This window comes from Pundamilia nyererei, unplaced genomic scaffold (assembly GCF_000239375.1).
Source record: "Pundamilia nyererei isolate P.nyererei 1_Seehausen unplaced genomic scaffold, PunNye1.0 scaffold00128, whole genome shotgun sequence".
Lineage (NCBI taxonomy): Eukaryota > Metazoa > Chordata > Actinopteri > Cichliformes > Cichlidae > Pundamilia > Pundamilia nyererei.
This window is the reverse complement of record NW_005187529.1, coordinates 1,531,976-1,541,003: the sequence shown is the minus strand read 5'-3', so window position 1 is coordinate 1,541,003 and position 9,028 is coordinate 1,531,976.

Below are 9,028 nucleotides of genomic sequence, written 5' to 3'. Positions count from 1 at the left end.
CACACACACACACACACACACACACACACACACACACACACACACACACACACTCAATAGGAGCCATGTTGCTAGGCAGCAAAAGGGTTGTTTCCGGCCTCTGCTGGACGGAGACAAGCGAGTGTGTCCACAGTGTGGGCAGTATTTAGTTGCAGAAGCTCTCTGGTAGTTTCATGTCATCCCCACAGTAATTCAGCCAGTTCCACTTTGATTTTGGGGTTTTTGTGTTGCCATTTTTAGATAAAAGGAACCTGAGATGTGTAGATTGTCATATTAACGTTGGTGTACTTTTGTAAAATTCAAGATGTGAATTCAGATGGTTAGAAGAATCTTAGTCTGAATCTCTGGTCCCCAAAGCTCAATAAACATTTCAGTTTAAACTCGAGTGTAACGTAACCGATGATGTAGAAATAACAAACATTACTCAAAATGTGTATCAAAATGAAGATGATTACAGAGCAGGGAGCAGGGCACAATTGTTGCTGTCTGTGAAGCAACTGGTCCTCTGTGACTAACAGGAGGAAGCACTTTGGTGGAAAACACTTCTCTTTCTGTCGTCAGAGCTCAGGGTACAAATGAAACCATTGTTTATCATAAAATGCGTTAGAATATTGTTTTTTCTCATATAACTACCACAGCAATGATGTAGGCTACTTTATATATAAAACATGTTAAAAAATGCTAACTGCTTTGCATTATATTAGCAGATTTTTCATGCATCACAGCACAAGAACTCTGGAGCAGTGCCTCAACTGGATGTTTATATGGTTTTAGTTGTTTATTAGTAGCAGCATGGGTGTGTTTCAGATGTATTTATTTTTTTCATTTTTGTCTGCTTTTGCAGCATTTTTCAATTTACTAGTGTTTTCTTAAGTTGCAGTGCATTTAACCCCTAACCCCCTCTGTATAGAAACCCTGTTTACACCCCTGGAAACAGCAGCTTTGTAATGACAGGCATAGCACTTGCCACATACTTGACCTGTGTGTAGACCAAGTGAAAATGGTGGGATCACTCCGCACAGCAGCAAAATCATGATGAATGAACCTTCCAGACCTCAGCCTGAGGAAGAACCCCACTGGTCATGCATAAGCAAGTTATAGTGCTTAGCAGTGCTAACCAGACGCACAGTTTTACTTGTGTGCCATTGACATTCCTGTATTTTAGTATGTTAAATTTTTGGTTTAGGTAGGACCTGTGAACAAGTTGGTGCTGTTCATAATAAGCTCAGCTGAGAGGCGTTTCTGACATGACTTTTTCTATACTTGATTGTGCTACGTGCTGCATGGTGTGTGATTTTAGTCTGCTGTTAGGTGCTTGCTAGGCAACACAATGGCATTGTAATCTATAACACATAACTTAGCAAGGTGTGTGGACCTAAATTAGATGTTTCTGCCTTCAAATTAAAACAACACAATGCTATTATAGGGTGTTATTGGAGGATAGATACTACAGATGGGTAATTTTAGCCTGTGGGTAGATGGTTGCTAGGCACCAGGCAACATGAAATTTCAGAGTTAAATGTTTCAGAGTTGATTTATACTCTCAAACTGTAACTTTAATACATCCACAATTAGATGGTGTTCAGTTTTGGAGTTATTTGGCAGAGCTGATCACAGTGTTAGTCCATTTCTGGAGGATATGTAATTAAGCTCTACCCGTACATTTAATTTCTTTTGTAAGAGACGAGGCACAAAGTTGGTATTTTTTTTACCTTTTATGCTTATTTTTATCCTTTCTTGTCTACATGTTTAGTGTAAAGTGGCCTTTCTTTTTCTACAGAGACCAGGACTCAGTAAGAAGGTAGTGTTTAGGTGACTTTTCTGTTATTTTATTGTATATCTATTACTTTTACATTGATGTTGTATGAATGGCCATGAGGGAGTAGGAAAAGCTGCAAAAAAGTGCAGATTCTGGTTCTATGTTTGAGACCCTTGGTTAGCCAGCTATGGGGGATTTAAGCTAAATCGCTAACTGAACAGTCTGACAGTTCACATCCAAACTCACAACAAAAACAAACAGAGCTTTGTTGTTGTATAAATCTGGGTGGTGCTGGGTGTAATGTGTGTGTCTATGGATGTGTGTGTAGTTTATTTCACTGCAATTGAATTTGAAATGAAAAGTGTTCGAGTAGGCAGACAGCCCTCCAGTTTAGGACGGAGCAGCCTGTTTATTTATTCATTAAATAAATTTCTGCCCAGCCCTATACCCCAAAGTATGCTTTTATGTGTTTCATATTCCTTTTATTGTCTAAGCCGAGTATGACAACTTGTCCAATTTTTCATTTAGAAACGCTTCTATGATGCTGCAAGCCCACAAGAACATTTCCCAGCATCTAAAAACACTCCAGAGCAGGACGCGGTGAGGCTCTGCAATGCCGCTGATTCTTCTCCTGGAGGTCCAAATATCCAGTGGAGCTCCAGGTCCAGTGCTGAAAGTTAAACATCAGCCACAGGATGAGAGAGACCTTTCAGCACCATCAGAAACTTGACAATGAACCAGGCATAAGTTTCGATATCCTTTTAAACTTAAACCCAAGAGTCCGGAATTCAAAAGGATCGCCAAGTTCAGAGCAAACATTCCGAAAAGCATTTCCTCAAATAGGAATTTAATATCTTCTTTCAGAAAGGTGGATCATAACTTCACTCTCCTGTTTGATGATGAAACATCCTCCAGGCTGCTTCAGAATTGGGACGTGTTCTTCAAGTCAAATTTCATAAAAGAGGCTTCGTGGCTCACTTCAGCACCAGAGTCATGTTGCTTGGTGTAGTCAACAGAAAGTCCCACAGGAGCAGGTCCAGATGAAGCAATGAGTGAGTTGTGTTTGTTCTGCTTGTTTCAGATCATTTGCTTCGACTGCAGTTACTTTCCCTTCGTTTGTTATTTTCTCAACTACTAGAGTGAGGAAAATAAAGATCACCTTTGCTTTGATTACTCAGTTTAATTTGTTTGTTCTGTTCCTGTTTGATCTCTCTTAATGTCTTAATGCCTCCCTCTTATAATTGAAATTGATGAAAGTGGAAAAGTTTTCATTTCTTGATTAAGAAATGGACTCCCTTCTCTTGCTACTACTAAGAGGACTAAAATTCTTAAAAATAGTGGATCTGATGTAGTAGAGATATTTGTAGTCATTCGTAAATTAATTCTCTTATTGAGGTGTTGAATTTGTCCTGTCAGCTTCTTGCCGAAACGTGGATGAAATCAGCCAGTGAGAGGATGTTTGTATAATCTTTTCTATGATGTTTTCTCTGTGGCTTCACGGTATTCTCATAGTTTTCTTACTTCGCTGGAGTCATGCTGCAGCTTGGAGCAGGATCTCTGCAGCCGGGTGGCAGCCATACCTCTTCCTCTGTCGAGCCTCAGAGAAGCCAGATCATCGATGTCTACGTGTCTGTGTTTAAGCATCCCAGCTCATTCCCTTTGAACAGCTGATGAATACTTAAAAAAAAAGAAATCTGTCTCACGATGTCACATTGAAGTAGAACAATGGTGTCGATAAAAATGAGTGTGCAGCTATTTAAACCTGGAAAAAGTGTTAAAATCTACTCTCTGAAAGTTGATTTCAACTCTCAACTTTTTGCTTGAAATAGATTTACCTGAGTGCCAGTTTGGTTGTGTCAACCTGTAGTTCACAGAAAGACAGATTTTGTGTATTATTGTAACGCACATAGGACACATGCTATTTGATCTGATTTCATTGTAGTTTGAAATACTTTTTATTGTAGTTTAAGTCACCAAAACTAGATTCCTACCTAAGGGTTTGCAGTATTATAACCAACTCACATGTCTAAAACTGCTCTAGGTTTCAGATTTTAATCACTTTAATTCTCAGCACAGATTATAACCAGATCACCACGCCCATCTCTGTGCAGTGCATCAAGTAAAGCAACAATCAACAAACCATTTTTCTTTTATGCACGCACCAAAACTACATAATGGGTAATTTGATTTTTGATTTTGTTGTTTGTTTTTCTTTGAGGATACCACCCACTCTTCTTGATGCCCATTCAGTGAAGAGAACCTCGGCTGCCTTCAGAGCTGTCACAGGAAAACTGCTCTCTGCTGTTTCAAATTCTTGATTTAATCAAGAAACTTGGCTTTTTCCTCCAAGAGCTTAAAGCTGCAGCAACACTTGTAGCAGATAGTGCAACTCTTGAAATGCTTTTTCGTGTGGCTTCATCAGGGCCAATCACCACTTTACACAATAGTTCAGATAACTTGTGTCATTTCCCACCACCGTTTAAGAAGAAAGCTCGATCATTCCTGATTGAGAGAAGAGGATTAGACAAGATAAAGACTTTGTAATTCTCAGACAGCTCTAACATTTGCTTCTTCTACCTTTATTAACTTCTACTAACCAAACAAAAGATCTCAGTCATTTGTTTTGAGCATCACTAGTCAAGATTGATGTTTTACTTTTTTCATCACTTTAAGGCTCATTGTGTCAACCTATGTTTAAAGTGCATCATATTAAATGTCCATAGAGTTTCCTATTTTATTTATTTATTTAGTATATTTCTTTCAGGGTGCATGTATAAAATAAATTAATCATAAAAAAGGAAAAGAAGTACCAGATTTAGTTACCAGCTAATTCCAATCTGCATCCCTGGGCAGGTAAAAAATAAAATAAATTTATGCAGTTCATCATTTTTTGTTTTATAGATATGTATCTTAGTTTTGCTGTTACTGTAATTTGGACTGAATGCTTTATATTCATTAAGAAAAGTTACTTTCTTCCACAATCACGCATACCACTACCTGGTGAAGCAATGCAGTATTTATTGGATTAAAAAAGAAGGTAAGCTGTGTTTTAGCCTTTACATTATATGTGCTTAACCCCACCCCAACTGCAACACAAGGTTACAGGGATGTAGAAGCTTTGACTCTTACTTTTCAAAACTGACCTTGGCAGCTGGGGATGCACCATCAGGGCAGTAAATGCACAGACAGACAAATAGACTGGCTAATACTCAGTGGGCTGCAATATTTACTGGTCTATAAAGTCAGCCTTGGAGAGAGAGGTTGTGTGTTGCCTCAGCATGTGTGTGTGTGTACATGCATGTGTATGTACAGTTAGCATTTGCCCGTGTAAAAGAGTGTGAGAGCGTACTACTGAACGCATGCATGTGTGTGCGTGTTTTATCAATCTAGTGCAGACTGTGCTGTCCAGCGGGGTGTGAGATGAGACAGAACGAATGACTTGCTACAGTGAAACACTAAACAAACTACCACACACACACACACACACACACACACACACACACACACACACACACACACACACTCAGCTAAACACCCATTTTTATTCTTATCTGCTGTGCCACACACACACATACAATCATTACTGTGGTGTTATCAGAGTTCACTATTGCTCTCTATCTGGCAGGGGCCAAGCACTTGGACGTATAGGATGACAGAAATATCTCCAAATGGAAAACTAACCAGCTAGTAGCTGACCACTCAGCCTCACATGGTACACACTTACACACCACACATTGTTAAAACTGAGTTAGGATCCAGTGTGGGAACCAGTAAAGAACAAGTCTTTAAGCCTACACCCTTCAACACACAGCTAAGGGTCAGACAGTCATCTGGAGCAGCAGTCACACTCCTGCCTGATCTGATAGCTTTGCTTTGCAGTGCATTTTGCTGCTGTAGTGCAGAGAGACTGGTCACTACAAATTATGGAAACATAATGAAAGTATGGCAACAGTCCCTCACATGGTGCATGAAACTTACACAACAGCTAAGTTGTTTTGGTGGTCCAGCAGCTTACCAAAAGTCTTTCAGGCTTAATTTAAGACTTTAATTTGTCATTTGTCTACATGCTTTTCAGTTACTTCACATTTTTCTTTTTCTTTTCTTTTTTACCATTTTTTTTAAACATTTATTGTCACTTCTTCTAAATTTTGGAACAGTTTCTATCAAATTGTAATTACTGCCTTTGCACTAATTATTTAAACTATGAGAGTTCTGCGGCACATCTGCAGATTCCTTTGAGTGTTTTTGTTCGGTATTAATATGAGAAGCAATGTGGGCCTTTTCATTTTGCATGATGCAAACGCAACATGTTATTAACTATGAATCAGAGAACCAAACTGGGAACAGAGGCAAGAACTGTCTAAATGATATTCATTAAAACTGGCACATGATTCGCACAAAAACAAGGCCAGTGCAGCCAAAAAGAGACTACTGCGCCGCTGAAATCTGAAGCCCTTTCGCCTTCATGTGGTTGTATATGAAAAACAGGCAAATAGCAAAAAGAGCAAGGGAGGGTGTGTTGGTTAGATGTTAAAGAAATCAAAAACATACATTTTTTTTTAACAGTCAAGAGTTTTGTAGCAGAAGCAATTAAATTAAACCCAAAGAAATCAGATTTTATTCACAGATTTCAAAAACGCAAATGAAAACTGTGCCTCTGTGCTGGTGACCAGAGATGTTGTGGGGTTGACCTTCCAGTCTTTCCATTTGTACGTGATATTATTTGTCAAACTTCAGGTAATTCTACAAATTTGGCAAAAATGTTCACCTCTACTCAAGTATGAGAATCGGAATATCTCTGCCAAAAAAAAAGGAACTTTGACTTAGAGGTGAAATGTTCTTTTTCTTGAAAGGTCACTGTGCCCTCATGAACCATCCAATTGTGAAGGAACTTCACACAAATGGTGCAATATGACAGAATCACTATTCTGATACCAGTTTTAAATCCAAAAGGTCAAAGGTCAGCTTCATGTAGCATCATAATTTTCTGCAGAAACACTTTGCTGGCTATTTTCAAATTTTCAACTCAGGAGCAGAAGGGGACACATTGTGATCACATTTTGTCTGGTTCTGAACTGGTAACACTAATCTTTGGTGCCCACCAATGAAATTCCTTAAAGTTTCCAGCAGGTGACCATATACCACATGGCTGAGAGCAGCCGGCCCGGGTTCGAGTCTGACCTGTGGCCCTTTTCCACATGTCTCCTCCTCTGCTTTCCTGTCAGTCTTCAGAGCATCTATCTAATAAAGCTGAAAAAAGCCAAATATAAAAAACTATTCCCTTACTGCACATATATTTATATACAGACTGTATTATAGGAGTTTAGAGAGATCAGTGTAAACTGCTGCTTTACTGATTGGCACAAGCATTCAACCTCAAGGCACCAATCCTTGTTCAGTATCATCATTAAAGACCTTGATATAGAAAGTGATGGAGAAAAACGCAACAAATAATAAGACTGCATTAATACACTACTCTATTAACTGGTTGTCAACACATCTATTTAACCTCCTAGGACCTGGCGTCCACACATGTGGACATCACATTTTGGGTTATTTAGACCAGAATACTCAATTTTGCTCTATAAGGGCCTGATATCCTCTTACGAGGACATTATACTGCTACTGTTCTATCAAAATTTTAAACGAATATCCTCATATGTGGCGCTTATTTTTCTTAAAAAAAAAAAAGGTAAAAAACAATCTGGTAATTCTTTGTTTTTACATTCATATGCCCCAATATGCCCAAATATCAAAGAGAAATTAAAAATGCATGCCATGGAAGAGTTCGGGTCTTAGGAGGTTAAATGATGTTATCTTTCACCATTGAAATAGACTGAATTGCCTTTATAGGCTGAAGACATTGTAGAAGTCAAACTTTCTCCCAACTTGGCTCGTCTTGCAACAGCCATACTGAGGTCTATTCTTTCATTAGTAAATAATCATAAGGTTTTTCAAATGAAACTGAAGGACTCAAGGACTGTTTTTCAATTGGATGAATAAGACATTCATTCATTCGCTTATTCCCTAAAAGTTACTGATTGCAGACTCCTGCCACCCAAGGGTTTTGCCTATTTTGGATTTGATGCCAAAAATATGAACTCGACGGTGCTACACAGATGAAGTCTGAATATTATTCAAATATATTTGACGTTCTCAAGTGACTTGTTTTATTCAGGCTTGAAGTGTACACTTTCTAGACACATTTACAAAAGTGCTTTAAAAACCCCCCAAAACCCCCCAACTTTTTTGGTTTTTTGCGTAGAAAACAAGCGCAGATCACACAGACTGCACCTCCAGGCAACAGCTCACCTTCACTGTGAGCTGTGCATGAAAATTTTGCATCGTAGCTGTGTGCAGTTTCAAGAAACACGAGTTATTGGTGATCAAGGGGATATTCTGGTGATCAGTCATTAGTGTTTATCATTGCCCCAAAACACAGACGAGCTCTAGAGTCGCATACAAATCCACATGCGCTAATTGAAAAGATAAAAACACGGCTAAAAAGACACAGCAGATAAGGAAAGAAGTCGTTAAATTATTGACAAAAAATAGCAGTGTCTGACTGTTAAAAATCTATTAAGGTCTCCAGAGAAACTGTCTGCCTACTGATATTTGTTTTGCTCCATTTGTTCTGTTTTTATTGCCTAACTACCCCGGGCCAAACCATCACAAGTGTCTAATGGGGGAGGTTGGGGAAGCAGCCAAGTTCAGTCAACACTCTGCTGCCGCCTTTCCAAATTTACATTCAGGAGCCATTTTCCTGGCTACCTAGAATTCAGTCCGAAGAGGTCTCTCTCTCTCTCTCTCTCCTTCCCTGTCTGTCTGTCTGTCACTCGCTCCATCTCTATCACTCACTACCTTATCACAGTCCACTCCATGGTAGAGTAAAAGGAGAGAAGTGGGGATGGAGGCTTTGGAAGGTTTCGAGGGGAGGAAGTGGAAAGAAGGAAAAGGTGAGAGACAGGGAGCGAGAGACTGACAGACTGAGAGCGAGGGGGTGGGGGGTACAGAGAGCTGTAGCTATCTGCTGAAATATTCATGTCGGTGCCAGCAGCTTTTCCATTCCCTGCTCAGCAGGGGGCTGCTGTTTGATACATCCATCGCTCTCTCTCTTTCTGCCTCTCGCTTTGCTCCCCCACCCCCATCCCCTCCCCTCCCACCCTCTGTCTCTCTTAACTAGTGGGGCTAGTAGATAGTAAATGCTCTTTAAGAGATGGAAGGTCGCTCTCGCCGCCAACCTGGAAAAAGCTTGCATTCCTTTTGGAC